The sequence below is a fragment of the Geotrypetes seraphini genome, chromosome 4, assembly GCF_902459505.1.
Source record: "Geotrypetes seraphini chromosome 4, aGeoSer1.1, whole genome shotgun sequence".
NCBI lineage: Eukaryota > Metazoa > Chordata > Amphibia > Gymnophiona > Dermophiidae > Geotrypetes > Geotrypetes seraphini.
The window spans coordinates 226,782,839-226,800,157 of record NC_047087.1 but is presented as its reverse complement, the minus strand read 5'-3'; the positions used below and the strand labels follow the sequence as shown (position 1 = coordinate 226,800,157).

Below are 17,319 nucleotides of genomic sequence, written 5' to 3'. Positions count from 1 at the left end.
CTTCCCCCACCAAGACAGGTGTAAAGGGTTCCATTGCTCACACATCTCTGTGACCTTTAATAATAATGATTTTTCATTTATTTTCATCATTCCTTCCAATGTATTTTTAATTCATATACCTAAGTATTTAATACCATCCTCCTTCCAAATAAAAGGAAATTCATCAAATAATCCTTTCATACAATGTACATTCAAAGGAAGAATTTCTGATTCACTCCAGTTTATTTTGTAACCAGAGAATTTTCCAAATTTATTAATCAGTTCCAGTAAACATGGTATGGTAATTTCAGGACTTCTCAAATGAAGCAAAATATCATCTGCATATGCAGAAACTTTGTATTCCCGACCTGCCCAAGGAATACCACAAATCTCCTCTGCTTGTTTAATAGCCAACAGTAAGGGTTCCAAAACAATATCAAACAACAAAGGAGATAACGGACATCCCTGTCTCACTCCCCTTTCCAAGCGAAACCGCTCTGAAAATGTATTATTAATGTACAATCTAGCAAAAGGGGAGCAATACAATTTGGTATTAATTTGGCGCCAATTTATGCTTAAAAGTATGGAAGATTTAGCAATGATTGGGTGGTGAGGGTTTTTCTTTCCGTGAGACCTCTCCATGAGCTAATCTTCACATATGTATAGCATTGCTGAACAACAATCAATGTATAATTAGGGAAGTGTTTTTTTAATTACAAACAAACATTTTTCACTCCCTACTTTTGATATCAGTGGTATACATATACCTCTTCCCTGTGTTATTATTAAGTGGCATATGCTGCAATAAACTTACATGCATTAAGGGTAAATAATGCAGGAATTTTCCTATTAATGCATGTTAAGTGGCAAAAATGTTGCATTATTCCTTTAACACTAGTCAGCCATATAATGGCTAGTAAAACAGATGTAATATGGGATCATATTTGATATTACAAAGGTCCCTTCTCCAAATGTCAGATTAACAGAGTAGTGTTGGCAGAATGGACATGTTTTGGTGAAGCTGGTCTGCTGCTAAGAATAAGCAGGCGTGTTTTTGTAACTACAGGTCCTTTGGTCAGTTCTCAGATAAGCGTTTTAAATCTGCTTGATGCAAAGTCTTGTGTCCAATACAGCAGGGACAATATATCAAGAGAGTCAGAAAAGAAACTTGGCTGTAATTAAGAGACTGACTCGGGTAAATTGAACCACCAAACGAGAAGGACCCGCTATACAGTAACTCAGCTCAGAGACATAAAACTCTGAAGAGGGGGAGGTCACCCCCCTCTTGGAGCAAGAGTTTATCATCCAATCATAGCATAATTATTGGTAAAAGCGGATCCAACTCAAAGGTGTAAAGTTAATTGATAACTGTATATATAGCTCTTAATGGTAATGCTTTCAAAAAGGAATTCCAAAAAGTAATTGCGCTCAGGTTGTCACTAGAAATATGAAAGCTTCACTTAACTTATTTGCAAAAAACAGCTCATCAGGGTCCCAACGCGGCCCCGTTTTGGTGTCTGCTTCAGGAGACCCCACCAACTGAGAGTTGAAATTTGCTAAAGAGTCACACCATATTAACCATATTAAAGTTCAGTAACTGTGATCTGAAATGCAAAAACAAAAAACATGAGAGAAATGCAACAGGTACGAGCACTGAAACTCGAGATATCTGTGCAAGGTAATTAAATATTTATGGCTGACATTCCGGAGAGAAGGCACATTGAAAATACATACCGGTCAAAAAATGAAAAAGTTCCGTGCAACGGAGGACGCCGGCACCCGCTCCGACTTTTAAACCGGAGTGGGAGGGAAAAACCGAGCGTAAGAACGTGATGACATCATTGATTCACAAAACAGAAGCATGAAAAAATTTAGCTACAGATGGGAAGCACCTTTGAGATGGATCCGCTTTTACCAATAATTATGCTATGATTGGATGATAAACTCTTGCCCCAAGAGGGGGTGACCTCCCCCTCTTCAGAGTTTTATGTCTCTGAGCTGAGTTACTGTATAGCGGGTCCTTCTCGTTTGGTGGTTCAATTTACCTGAGTCAGTCTCTTCATTGATGCAAAGTCTTGGCAGTTAGATCCGTCGAGCACCTATGATACTTTAAACGCTCAATGCTTCCAACATGCCAAGACGGGAATTTAGTGGAAAAGATTCTGGCTGAACCGTGTATTACTTAAATCTGATTGTAAAAGTCTAAACAAAAATAGAGATACAATAAAAGCAAATATTTTACTGTTGAGTAATAATTCCCATATTAAGTGGCATCTAGTACCTCTTCCAGTATCCATGATTTAATCCTGTTCCATCATTTTAGGAACATAGTTGTTCCAATAACAGAACCAAACACAGCTGGCAACATGTTTGTATATCAGGTTTATAACTAGTTACCACATTAACCAATGCATTAGTTGGTTTCTGCGATTTTAAACAAGGCAGAGGCTGTGGAAGTGTTCTAAAAGGGATCTTTATTGACGACAACTTGTCCACTTTTGAGCAGCAGCTAACTCGATGGGTTACGGTGGACCCAACATAGTCCATGTTTCCGCTTCCTCGGGGGTCCCAGGTCAGTGAAAATTCAACAAAGGAAGAACGTGGCTAGGGTTTAAAACAAATATCAGAGCCTTGCTCTCCAAGGAGCCAATAGTACAATTGAAAGGCTGTGATGCAATCGCTGTGATTTTTAATCAGTTTTAGAACTTTGCTACTATGCCAGCTTAACATTTTAAATATTGTAGGCAGTTTTCAAATGTCTCTCTTTTTATAAATCATTTGCTTTGGCTTTCACGGCATATATCTATTTACAGTAGTAGTATAGCTTTTCCTCTAACATCACAACAGAAATTAGTTTTCTTTGTGAATCCATCAAGAGAAATAACCCCAATGCATCTGATTTGTCACAAACTTCATAGATGTCATTGGCTATCATGAGACTGCAATAATTTGTGATACTCATTTTAGAAGAATTTTTAAAAGCTGGAGAAAAATATTTGCAGAGAATTTTAAAATATGTATAATTATATTTTCGTAAGTATGTGGCCTTTGTAAACCTACGCTGTGTTTTTATTAATATTGCTTCAACTGTTTCGAGAGGAAAATTAATGCCTCAGTCTCTCACTTCTAAGTCACTGGTTCAAATGTGGGCCACGTTGGAAGTGAGCAATAATCATTACCACATGGTTCAGTTTCATTATCACATGGTTCAGGTCTTGGTTCAGTTTCAACTGGCAAGCACTCACATGAAATACTGCTATCACTATTTGACACTCTTTCTGTCCCAGTCAGAAGAAAAGCTAATAATGGTGCAAACATGAAGACTGGTCCCTTTAGAGCACAGTTGAGCCGAGTCATATTGAGTGTTGCAGCTGTCCAAGTGGAGCTGACATTTCATCCATTATTCTTCACAATCTGAAGAAAAGCACAGCATGATGGCTGAAACATTGGCTCCACTTATAAGGATGCAAAGCATTTGACATGGTTTCACATAGACAACTTATAAATAACTGAATGTGGTTGGTATGGGCCTTAAAGTCTCCGACTGGGTTAGGAGCTAGATGCGTGGAAAGGTGATAGAGGGTATTAGTAAATGGAGCTCACTCTTAGGAAAGAGATGTTACCAGAAGTGTAATGCAAGATTCAGTTCTTGGTCCAGTTCTTTTAATAACATTTTTGCAAGGAATACTGCTGAAGAGCTATCTGGTAAGGTTTGCCTCTTTGTAAATAATACAAAAATGTACAATAGAGTAGATATTCCTGAAGATGTGGACTTGAAGAATGGTTCCGAATTTGGCAGCTATGATTTAATGCTAAAATATGCAGGGTCACCCATTTGGGCTGGAAAAACTTGAGGTACAGTGTGTGTATAGAGGGGAGGGAAAGTACTCCTGTGCATGAAAGAGCAGTGAGACTTGGGGTGATCACATGTGGTAAACTTGAGGTGTAAGACCTCATTTACTGTGTACAATTTTAGAGACTATACCTTGAAAAACATAAACTGGATGGAATCAGTCTAGAGAGCAGCTACTAAAATGGTAAGTGGTCTTCATCATAAAGCATATGAGAACAGATTTACAGATATTAGTATGTAGACTGAAAGGCAGGAGTGGCAAGTCTCTTTCACTTGAAAGGAAGCTCTGGAATGATAGCACTGAGGATGAAAGTGAAAAAGGATAGACTCAAGAAATACTTCATCACGGAAAAGGCAGTGAACTTTTTGGAGTGGCATCATGATGGAGATGAAAACTGTCTCTGATTTCAAGAAAGCTTAAGACCTTAGGCTCCTCCCTCTGTATCCCATGTGATGCACAGGGAGGGCCTAAGGTCTGACATCAGATAGGCTCAGACGCCTTAGGTTCAGACCACATAGTACACAAGGGAGGGGAAGGCTCGTCGTTTTCGACTGGCAGGCCTCAGAGCTGGAGGATGCATGCTGTCTCCTGCTCCCAGGAATACCTACTTGCAGATTGCTTAATGGGCACACACTGTCCATGTGCATAGTTTTTACACACATATGGGACCAAATTTTATAAAAAGCCCTTTTCTTTGTGTAAAACAGGCCTTACACATAGAAAACCTTTTATAAATTCAAGAACTAAAAGGATATTGCTAGGGGACTGCCTCATGAGTGAATGGTGCATATTTCATTAGCAGTGCTTTCTTTTTAGTTTACCTGCAGTACATTGGCATTTGTGAGGTAAAAAATGGTTAAGAAATGTGATTACTGAATGGAAACCTAGTATTTTTGAAAAAAAAAAAAAAAGAGAATATCCCAGGAGCTCTGTAGTTCTAAGCCAAAGGCGCTGCTTGATTTACAAAATAATCACACTGTGTTTCAACTAGTATTCCGAGGATTTCAACAGCTAACATTTGTTTTATTTTGGAGAGACTATGATAAGCATTTTATTTGCAAAGGTAATATGAATGAAAGCGGATCTCATTTATTTGCATTGTTATGCATTACCTGGTCATACCCTCTGTATGAATAAATCACAACGAATAGACTGTGCAAGCAACCATAACAGCAGGTTTCCTGCTTCATATTTGGCTTAAAGCATACATTTATATATTTGCAATTTTTTCCCCTGCAAACGCTCAGAATATTTATGCTGTAAATAAAGCATAACACTATTTTCAGAACTGGTTTAACACTTAGACTTATGGAGACCAGAGAACATAAAAGAGAACATTCATTTGAATGTGAGAACATAAACCTAGTTCATTAGCAGTCCAGTAGAGATAAATTCAAATGTCAGGAAAACATGGTTGCCTTTAAAACCATACAACATTTTAGTATAGAGAAAAGCAAATATATTGTTATAGCTATATTGCTGTATATTTATCTGTAATATACATACCTACATGGACAACTTTAAAAATTATTTCCTTCAATCATAAAGTCAAACATTAATTCCTTTTAAAGAAGCAATTATTGTTTCTTATACACTCCATTATCAATTATATATTAATGGATGGTACTGTGTGAGATTTTTTAATATTTAAATGTTGAGTAGCAAATGGATAAGATTGCTGTTATCAGCATAACAATAATTTACAGCATACTATTATATTTAACAAGGAAATGCATCATCTGTTCCAGCTAAAATGAAATATAGTCAGAGCATAACTTTGTCTAGGTTGGTAAACATGCCTGAATCCACCCATTTAAAACTATACAATTATTTATAAAGACCTTGATAAGTCTGAATGTTTAGAACTTATGAATAGCATACCAAAGACACACATACGTTTGTCACTGCATACATAGAGAAGGGCTATTTTATAAAGGTAAACGCATACAAAAAAGTAACGGCAAATTGTAAGTATTTCGTAAAACAATACCCCTGGCATTTTACATTCCTGCGCAGGGAAGATACATTCTTAGAAGATGGCATGGTGTGCTTAATCTGTGAGGCACCATATACAAAATGGTGGCACCCTTAGCTGTTTGCACAGTAGAGGAGCAGTAAGCAATTATCAGATTTTTGTGGCTGGAGGGTGTGAAACCTCATGAAATTCATAGAAGATATGGAGATGCCTGGATTGGTGAGAGAACTGTATATCACTTATGATCAGTTAGCAGAATGGTGAACATCAATCCCTGATGAGGAACGCTCCGACCATTCCAGCACAGCCATCACTGATGAGAAGATGAGTTGTGCTGATGCCATTATTTTTGAAAACAGGCAAGAAGATCTGGCTAGGGTACTGGATGTCAGTATTGGATCTGCCAAAATAATACAAAGCGAGAGAACAGATTAACCGCTATCAACAGGATCCACAGAAAGGTTAATCTACTGAAAACAACAAACCATTGATTCTAATGGTAATTAATAAATGAAGGAAAAGATCTCAGAGTTGCCACTCCCGGGATAATAATGATATTGTCCAAAAGGGAATTGTGGCATATGGTTTCTTTCATTGATCAAAAAACCTTCATTATTGATTGTTATGTTATGTTTAATATTTAAATTCTTAGTAAAAAAAATTTTAAATACTACCACTCTAAACTAGTTTTCTCATTATCTTCGAGGAGTACTTATCTTATAATTTTTTCTTATTTTTCAAACTTTTACTGTGCAAAAAAGCCTAAAGTGCAAACATTTCCTAAAGTGGCTAGTGCAAATCTAGCTTATTCATATAAATAGGCTGTGCAAAATAGCAAATATAGAACATCATGAACAGGCCTTAGACTGGCACTTATCTTTTAAACATGATGTGGCATATAATGGCAGGTTCATCTAGCCGTAGGAAACCCTTATATCCCAACCAACGGGGACCCGTTTCTCCGCACTCATGCGGCTTCCTCAGGGTAATACAAGGCAAACGGGCTAAAGATAAAGATATAAAGACAGAATAATTGATTAAAAGATATCTAGAATGTGAAATTGTTAAATATCAAACCGGCAAACTTAAAGCACAGCTTACTTACTGATAATGTATAGTGGTCTGGGCTATTGTTACACACACCCGCTTGAAAAAATGGTGCTTAAGAGCACAGGACGCCAACGCATGCGCAATGCAACCACCAATCAGGTGTTTTAAAGAAGGAAACATTGGACAAAGTAAAACATTAAAATGATTGAGCAACTAAATCAAATGAATACAGATCAATCTACTGCCGTATTTAGACCATATGGATGCATACTTTTAAGGGCATAAATCCACCTTACTTCTCTTCTCTGTAATCTTTTAACTCTATCTCCCCCGTGCTGAATTTTTGGTTCATGATCAATAGCTAATACTCTGAGGTCAGAGAAATTGTGTTTGTGCTGTGTACAGTGTTCTACAATAACTTCAGAGCATCGGTTGCGTTTGAGATTGGACTTATGTTCACATATTCTTGTTTTCAAATCACGTGTGGTCATTCCGACATATAGCATCTTGCAAGGGCAGAGAATAATATATATAAAGAAGGAGGATCTGCAATTCGTAAAATAATTCAATGTTTATTGTTTATTGTTGTTGGGATTAATAAAAATCTTCGTTTGTATAGTGATTTCACATATACTGCTTTCTTAATTCTCTCTTTATCTCTAGGAGCTCTGGGTCGAACCAGCCTGTTAGGTATCTAGATCTCTTCCTACTTTTTTTCAGTAGGGCTATTTCGTTTAGTATGTGGGTGCTGGTTTTGATCCAGGAGCACATAAATTGATTGTTTTCTTCATCTTGGTTATGAGTGACCAGAATTCAGTTGGGTTAATCTTGCCTCTACTGGTGTGAAGTGGAGTGGATCTGATCTTTTCTTTCGTTGTGTTGCAATTGCCAATCTAATTCGAAGTTGCATATTTTGTGGTCTGACTATAGAGAGTCAGACCAAGTTTCTGATCTCCATCTTATGTAGGGATTTGTCTAGTGTTTTGAGGATAAAGTTACCAGGTCTAATTGGTGGCCTTTCTTGTGGGTTATTACTGGAGGTGGTTTGGGAAAGTCTAGTGTGGCTGGAACGGACCAGAATTCTGAGATCTCTGGTTGGTTAGATTGCTCTAAGTGTAAATTTAAGTCTCCACTAAGGAGGTTCAGAGGGCCTGTTAGTGAGTTGGTTAATATGAATTCATAAAATTCCTCTTTTGCTCTCAGAATATTCAATTTGCTGTTATTTTTTGAAACACCCTCATATATATAAAACTGGAGCTACATCCATGCATGCATAGTGGCCTACAATTAGGGTGCCTGACTCAAAAAGGCAGATTGGACATAGAGGGCTCCTTTTATAAAGCCACACTAGCAATTCTCATGTGGCAAATGCGGTGAAGCCTATAGGAATTGAACAGGCTTTATTGCAATTGCTACTTGAGAATTGTTAATGTGGCTTTGTGAAAGGAGTTCAGAAAGAGGTAAATAAATCTTTTTCATAGGATGGTCTCTTTGTTAAGGTATTTTATTTAATGCATAATGATTCTGTTCTGGAAACATTCTCTACTTATTCATCTCCCTGCATATGTAAACAGTCTAAGTAGGCTGCTCTGGTAGTCTCATTATTCCATAAAGGTGTAAGTGGTAATAATCCTGACTTTCTTATACAGTGATATATATCTGTACTGGAAGTCAAGAAGAGTAGAGTCAGATAAATGGTCTTCCAAATAAAGGAAAGAGGCCTGAAGAAGTCTAAACAGCAGTTTTATTAAATAAAGCTACGTCTCAACACAGGTCCATGTTTCAGCACTTAGAAACCTGTATCAGAAGTCATAATCTTAAGATAACTAAACAGCCATATAAATGTTAAGGGCCCCTTTTACAAACCTGTAGTAGCAATTCCTACATGGCAAATGTGACACAGCCCATTCAGCCACTGCAGCTTTATAGAAGGGGCCCTAAGTGAGAGCACACAACCTTGGAAGCACAAATAGGCACAAACTTTTGTGGCTCTAGTGTCAAACACTGCACAGAATGCCATTGGGTTGTAACACCAGTATTTGATATTACAGCCACAGAAGTTTGTGCCTGTTTGTGCTTTCAAGGCTGTGTGCTGAAACATGGCCCCATTTTGATTCCTAGCTTTGAAGTGGACATTGAGATCTCTTCTAACCTGTAACTTCCCTTGTAAACCACTTAGAACTGTTTGTGGTATGGCGGTATATAAAAATAAAGTTATTATTATTATTATTTAATACAATTGTTGTTTTGACCTCTTCAGGCATCTTCCACTTTTTTTAAGACCATTTATTTGGCCCTACTCTTCTTGATTGGTTTACCGATGTGGGGGGTCTGTTGCTTTCAATATGCTAAGCAGTTGAACTTGAATTGTTTTCCAAGTTAAATTAATTGTATCATGTTGTTTGATGCAATATAATTCTATCTCTTATCTCTCTATTTTCACTTACTATATGAAGTTCTTGGAAATACCCTGACAAATTTCTTGATTAAACTGTATGAAATACATCCTGGTTTCATTTAAACTGAAAAGAAGGTTAAGAAGATATGTTGGAGGTGATACATTTTGATTGGGCTTCTTAAATGACTTCTATTTGTACATATTCAAAGGGACTAGCTAATGCAGCAACAATTCTCTTTTTAGTCATTTAAAATCTGAAGACTGAGACTAAGACGCTTTTCTTTCTCAGAAAAGGTGGTATAGATTTTATTGAGTTCCAGTTTAAAGTTATAAGTGTTAAATAGATCTTTGAGTCAGCACCACTGTATAAAATGTTTAATATCATTCTGATTTCCAATAGTAATCGGAACTGAAGCTTTTTTATTTTTTTAGTTACATGTAAACATTTAGCTGAATATAAAGAACCTTATTGATAGTCTTCACAGATCATGGTTTATTGATGCTTTTAGCAGATTTTCTAATATTCATCTTACTAATAGCTCTATTGATTTGACTGTAGCTGAAAGTATATATAATAAGCATAACTGAGAAAGTATGCTTCTAGTTCTGTTTTGGCTTCTGAACTAGTACATAGACTTACAAGAAACAGGGAATGATTAAAATGAACATTTGCATTTTCTAATCTTCCTGAATCTTTGCAAACTTGAGACAATTTTCAGATTATCCAAAATAGGCAAAATGCCAACTTTTGGCCTGCAGACTTTGTATCAAACCTAAAAAAAAGCACTGGAAAAATCAAGCCATTGTAACCCTAGCAGGCAAACTGGATTGACCATATGAGTCTTATCTGCTATAATCCACTATGGGGCAATTCTGTAACTGAACAGTACAATTTAGATGCCCAAATTACATTGGCTGAGAGCCTATTCTGTAAGAGCACTCACACATGTAACTGCTCTTGTGAAATACTAGCATAAGACAGCACCAGTATACTTGCTACCTCACTTCATATTCTACAGCCCTATCAGACAAACCAGAAACTGCTATCTTTTTGCACACCCAAGCATTACCAATTGTAAATACAAAACTTTTCTGGATAGAACTTTCGCATACCAAGCAAACAAACATCAACACTGGCTAGACAAAGAAGAGCCCGAGAGCTCGTCTCGATGGGCGGCTGTAACGCGGGGATGGAGGGCCCGCGCGGCCTCCCATCGAGACGAGCGCTCTGCGCGAGGGGGGGGGTGGAGTAGGTGAGCAGGAGGCAGCTCAGGATAGGCGGGTTTGTAATTCCCGCTGCGGGGCTGCCTCCTGATAGGAGGGGGGAGGCGGGGAGGAGTAGATAAAGCCTGGAGCTCGGAGGACCCGGTGTCTTCCTGGGTCCTCCGAGGCAGCTTTTCCTGCCCACCCTCCCGCCCTCTTTTGGTCTGGTTTGGTTGACAGTAGAGTTTCGGTAGGCGGTTATCCCGAGCTACGGTATGGTACAGCTCATCAGGAGATGAGCGGGGGGGGGGGGGGGGGGGGGCCGGCAGGGAGCCGTGCCCGGGTTATGGTACTATGGTTAAAGGGGCATGTTGGGACATGCCACCCCCCAGACCCTTGCTGGCATGGCAGGATCGGGGGCCGAATATTATTGGTATTGGTTAAGGTGTAGCTCGGGAAACTGTTTTTGTTATGTAAGTGTTAATTTATTGGTTTGTTAATAAACAGAGCTGCGGCTATTTATCCATATACGTGAGAGGTGTGGTTATTGGAGGGAGAGTTTAAGTGTTGGTGGGATGGGGGAGAGAGAGCGGGCCAATACATATCCCGCTGTTACTACATTAATAAAGCTAGATTGACCTACAACGCTTTTAGAAAACTCATAAAAACTGCCTTATTCGACAAATATATCACCTAAATAATTTCCTCACCGAACACTTCTCTCTTTTCTCATTTCCAATCCCCCCCCCCCACCCCGTCTGACATCCTAATCAAACCTTATTTTGAATTCGGAACATATCTTCTAATATGCCCCTCTGAAAACTCCTAAACTGTATATTGTAATTTTTCGATGTATGTTTGTAATTCGCGACCTTTTCCTAACAGGTTCTCTCAAAAATATCTTAGTGTACTGTACACTTTATACTTTCGCATTCTTAAAGTTGATGTACTCTGTATTTCCTCTAACTCTCTGCATATTGTAACTCGCTGAATGTCCAGCTCTCTTGAATGTAAACTGCCTAGAAGCCACAAGATTGTGGCGGTATAGAAAAATAAAGTTAGTATTATTATTATTAAATTCAGGTGCATGCTCTTTCACCAGGTGAAAATATATGTGGCTAAATGCAACAGTTGAACACGTAATTTACAGTATTCTGTAAATGTCAGTCTTGCCTATTCCCTGCTCATGCTTCTCCTCCTTTATGACTGCCTTGTATTTATACACTATGGACCAAATTCTGTAAATTGCACCAAATTGATAGCTGCCTACAAAAACAGCACTGGCTGTGTGTCCCCCAACCCTGTCCTGGAGGACCACCAGACCAATCGTGTTTTCAGGCTAGCCCTAATGAATTTTTGCATATCATGGAAGTGACAGGCATGCAAATCTGCTCCATGCATATTCATTAGGATTGTCCTGAAAACCCGATTGTCCTGGTGGTCCTCCAGGACAGGGTTGGGGACCACGGCTTTAGAGAATCACGTCTTTTTTTTCTAACAGACGTCTTAAATGTAGGCCAGCATTTTACAGATCTACATTTAAGGCACCTGTCTTGCACCTATGGAGACACATATGAAGTCCAACTTTAAAGTTCTCGGAAAAATGTTTTAATTAATATGATGAGCTTAGGCCCATAACTATAAGTGCCACAGGACAGGCAAGGGTTACCATAGGACCATCATAGCAACATTGATGTCTCTTAACCACCTAACTTTGTCACACAAATACATTACATTAATTCCCATCTTCTATGATCTTGTCAACAAATACTTATCTTTTCCAGTGTGTCTAGTGGTTCCATTCCTACCATGGTTTGTCTTGTCTCCTGGTTATTAACACCCCATTACACATATATTACTTGCTTTGGAAAGACTCCCTTCTACTCGCGTTTTGCTAGTCTTGGCTTCATCAGGAGGGGATGCCTTCTAGAGAATGACACGGTGACAAAATTCATCACCGTTCCCGTACCCACGGATAATCGCGGGAAACCATCTTCATGTCATTCTTTAAGGAGAGAGGGAAGACTCAGAGTATGAATGGCCACTACCACTGACCTCCAAGCCTTGCTTTGAAGAATGCTGGTGTAGAAGGACTGAGCTTGAAATAGACACTAGAAAATGACATGGGATTATTTCCCGCGGTTATCCGCGGGGACGGGAACAGTGATGAATTTTGTCACCGTGTCATTCTCTATTGCCTTCTATAACAAATATATAAAACACATTTAAAAAAACCCTTGTTCACATATTATAAATTCCAAAAATTAATACTAACACATACATCATTGATCTCAATGCTACATACTACAAGTTTGGCTATTACCTTTGGAAAGAAATCTAAATCCTCTTCAAACCTCTTCCATGATAACACTGTCTGCAGCGTTTAAAACAACCATCGCCCAGCACAGCAATTTAAACACCTCCATTGCGAGTATTGCTCAAATCCATGCCCCTCCCACACTAGTGCCTAACCAATCGCACTCTTCATATGTCATCACTACAATCATTTCCAGCAAAATAAGTACCTCACCTATCACATACACTCTTCCATATCCCAAACCCAATAGCTCTTGGCTCTTGTTCCTGTAGGCGGCGATAACCCACACTACATGGCAAAACCAGTGTACTAGCTCTGCTCCCTGTTAGATGCCAGCCTATCCACCACACTTACACCTTGATCCAACTCCAACCGGATTCCCAATTCTAATAACACACCAAAACTGGGCTGAGGCTTTGGAATGCAACAAAGGGTTCATTGAGGTTGTGTTCTGAATTTAGATCCTTCAAAAAATTGTTAAATACTCATCTGTTAGAGCTTTTTATAATTAAGAAGATATTGGTAGTTCTCTCATAAGGACCAAAGTTGATCTGGGACACTGAAAATTTACATGATTTTCAATTGTGCATAGATGTTTGAATTTGTACATTTTTAAGTATGTCTTTTACATTATGTATGTGAACTTGTAATCCGCCTAGTTGATAGGCGGACTAGAAATTTTTAAATAAATAAATACATTTCCCAAGAAGTCCAGGATGCCGTTTAGACGTTCAGAGCTAGATCTGTCTTAGAAGTGTTTAAACGCCACAAAGGTACCTAAACTGACCAGATGAGCATTGAAGGGATTAAGCCATGAACCCCCTCCCCCCACTTCCACAGTGGTCACTGGCTCCCTCCCACCCTCCAAATATCTGAATAGAACAGTACATAATTGTCTCTAGAACAGTAGCATCTAATGTGGGAAAGCCTAATAAAGCAGCAAATAGATGTCTGGAATAAACTATAGAGAAAGGGAACCCAGTCCCATATCCCACTCTACCTACTACATTTATGGTAGTGTGAGCCTACCAGAACCCAACTATACTGTAATATAGGTGCCACTGAAGTCATAAGGGCTAATGGGGTGGTGGACAGGTAGGTATAGTGGGTTTTGGTGGAGTTTTGGAGGGCTCACCATATTTTATAAAGGGGTTATGGTGAATTGTATAACTGACACTCTTTATGTGAAGATCACAGTAGTGTTCTCTAAGGTGCCCCACTGCTCTGCTAGTATGTGTGGCTAGTGTAGTATAAATGGTTACATCTCCTACAGCCAAAAGTCTTGGATTTGAACATTTTGAACTTGGACACTTTTGTGGTTGAAAATGGACCCCAAAATTTAGGCTGGTCGTCCTGAGGACCAAGATGTCTAAATAGGCAATTTTTGAAAAAAATATGAACATCTAGTAGTTTTTATAAATGCACGTTTTCTGGCATCTGAATTTTGGATGCATTTCTCAGGATGGTCAATTGGGACTTAGATGCACTATCGAAAATGCCCATCATTGTGCATAACAATCTCTAATCAGATCTTACAGTAGGGATCATACGATAGAAATAGCAACTTAAAAGAAAATAATAATGTAACATTAACTGGTGACTGCCTCCCTTTAAGCAGATTATCGAATAGTCCTTGTTGTCTGCATTATTTTGCCAAAACAATACTCTTTTAGTCAATTTTCGGGAGGCAGAATAAGAAAGAATAGAATGACCGTGACCTACCCATGCTATTTCCTTCCTCCCCTGACCTAAATATGCCACCCAGAATAATGTATACATATTTAGCAGGAATAAGATAGGGAGAGTTTTACTCGTATATACAATAATTATTTACTCGTAATAGATTTTGTAAATTGTCCTCAGTATGAGGTTTGCTAGAAAGTTAGACTTCATTTTCTTGTCTGACTTAAAAAAATAATAATACTGCATTTGCCAGCAACTTGCAAATTATAAATTTAAATAATAGGGAAGCAACTCCTCATCAAACCTAGTGAACACTTTATTTGAGAAACAAATTTTCAAACATTAACTTTGATCCCAAAACACTTCACAAAGCAATGCTTGACGTATTCACACATTCTAGAAGATCATGTGGAGTCTGTGAATAATATGCATATGCTGCAGCGTAAAAAATGAAATTAGGCAATCTCAGCTTCACTTCATCTCTTAAATAAAAAGACTAATTAGGGAATCCAAAGAAGCACTAATTGGATATCATGCTGTTTGACAAGTGATTTGGTTGTTTTTGTGCTGTTGCAAAATGTTAGCAAAATAGTTGGCTTGTGTGTTTTTGCTTGTTGTTTCACAATCATGCTTCAGATTTATTTTTTTTCCTGAACTATGCTACTGAATGTTCAGTTAGATTTTGCTCTTTGGAGAATCTTTTCCATTGGTACCTCTTCTTTTGAGTTGGAAGAACAAAAAAGGGGTGTGTGTTTATATTAACTGAACTCCTGCTGCAGTTCCATTAATAGTCCAAATTAGCCTATACTGGGTAGGCATTTACCCCCTAATTCTATATAGTTCACCAAAAGTTAGGTGAACAAATAGAAGTTAAGCACTAAAACGGGGATTTCCCTCTGCTGCGGATGGGCCATTTGGCCTTTATCTTCCATCATGTTTCTATGTTTCTATTATATGCATACATCATTAGAATAATATTGTACACAAGTGTATGTATTCACACACATGCTTAAAAGACAATATTCTGCTAAGTGTTCTATAAATATATGTATATTTTCCATAATGCATATTTAACAGGTAAGCTTGCACATAGGTAGGCTGGATATACATTTATGTGCTTAACTGACAAAATATTAGAATTTATATGCGTCTCTCCAGCACAGTGGCGTACCAAGGGGGGGCGGGAGGGGTGATCCGCCCCGGGTGCCAGCCCTGAGGGGGTGCTCCCGACCTTGCCGTTCAGTCCCCCCCCACCCCCGAAGGACCGCTCGCCTCACTGACCTTCCTGCACCACCTGTGAAGCAGCCCGCAGCGTCAGCGATCCCTGAACTGCTTGGGCGCTGCTTCCTGCGCCGTGGTCCCACCCCTCCTCTGATGTCAGAGGAGGGGCAGGACCGCGGCGCAGGAAGCAGCGCCTAAGCAGCGCAGGGATCGCGTCGCGATCCTGCTGCGGCTGCTTCATAGGTGGTGCAGGAAGGTCAGTGGGGCGAACGGTCCTTCGGGGGTGGTGGTGGGGGGACTGAACGGCAAGGCCGGGAGCATAGGTAGTGCTGCTTCATAGGTGGTGCGGGGAGGCCAGGGGGGCGAGCGGTCCTTCGAGGTGGGGCGGGCGGGCAGGCAGGCAGGCTTTCAAGGGGGAGGGGGGTGACAGGCAGGCAGGCAGGCCTTCAAGGGGTGACAGGCCTTCAAGGGGGGGGACAGGCAGGCCTTCAAGGGGGGGACAGGCCTTCGGGGGGGTGTGCAGACCTTCAAGGGGGAGGGACAGGCCTTCAAGGGGGGGGCAGGCAGGCCTTCAAGGGGGGCAGGCAGCCTTCCAGGGGGGGACAGGTCTACAAGGGGGTGGGACAGGCCTACAAGGGGGTGGGACAGGCCTTCAAGGGGAGGACAGGCCTTCGGGGGGGGTGCAGGCCTTCGGGGTGGGTGCAGGACTTCGGGGGGTGCAGACCTTCAATGGGGTGCAGGCCTTCAAGGGGGGGACAGGCCTTCAAGGGGGGGACAGGCCTACAAGGGGGTGGAACAGGCCTTCAAGGGGGGTGCAGGCCTTCAGGGGGGGGGTGCAGGCCTTCGGAGGGTGCAGGCCTTTGGGGGGTGCAGACCTTCAAGGGGGTGCAGGCCTTCAAGGGGGGGACAGGCCTTCAAGGGGGGGGACAGGCAGGCAGGCCTACAAGGGGGGACAGGCCTATAAGGGGGAGACAGGCAGGCAGGCCTTCAGGGGGGGGGACAGGCCTACAAGGGGGTGGGACAGGCCTTCAAGGGGGGACAGGCAGACCTTTAAGGGGGGGACAGGCCTTTGAGGGGGACCCTGGTTTAGAAGTACACGGAGAGATGGGGGTGTTCAAAGAGATGTGCATATGCCAAACTTTGGGGGGGGGGAAGAAATAATGGGTCTGAAAATAGAGGAGAGGGAGAGAGATGATGGACCATGGGATTTAGGGAGGGAAGGAACAGAAAGGGAGGAAAATTGGACACAAGGGATGGTGTGGAGGAGTGATAGAGATACTGGATAGGAGGGTAATTGGGAAAAGAAAGGGAGAGATGGTGGACTCTGGGGTGGTGGGGAAGGAAGGAGAGATGCCGGATGAAAGGGTAGTTAAGAAAAGGTGGATCTGTGGAGGGAGATGAAAAAAAGGAAAGATACCAGACTTCCTGGGGAGGGAAGGGAAATGGAAAGGAAGGACAGAGTTGGCAGATGGATGGTTAGCATGCAGAAAGAAGAAAGAAGGAGACCCTGGCAAGCAAGTTATCAGAAGAAAACCAGAGCCTTGGACCAACAAGATTTGAAATATAACCAGACAACAAAAGGTAGAAAAATTAATTTTATTTTCTGTTTTGTGATTATAATATGTCAGATTTGAAATGT

At 40.4% G+C, this 17,319-nt stretch overlaps 1 protein-coding gene and 1 long non-coding RNA gene across 8 annotated transcripts in view; one reads left to right on the top strand and one right to left on the bottom strand.

The window, feature by feature from the left end:
• The window catches only part of LRMDA (leucine rich melanocyte differentiation associated), a 1,649,176-nt gene that overhangs the window by 1,508,100 nt on the left and 123,757 nt on the right, over positions 1-17,319 (top strand). The window lies entirely within an intron of this gene.
• The window catches only part of LOC117359385, a 49,529-nt gene continuing 37,044 nt past the window's right edge, over positions 4,835-17,319 (bottom strand). The window contains exon 3 of the long non-coding RNA XR_004539217.1: positions 4,835-6,812. This is a non-coding gene — a long non-coding RNA (uncharacterized LOC117359385). The remainder of the gene's footprint in view (positions 6,813-17,319) is intronic.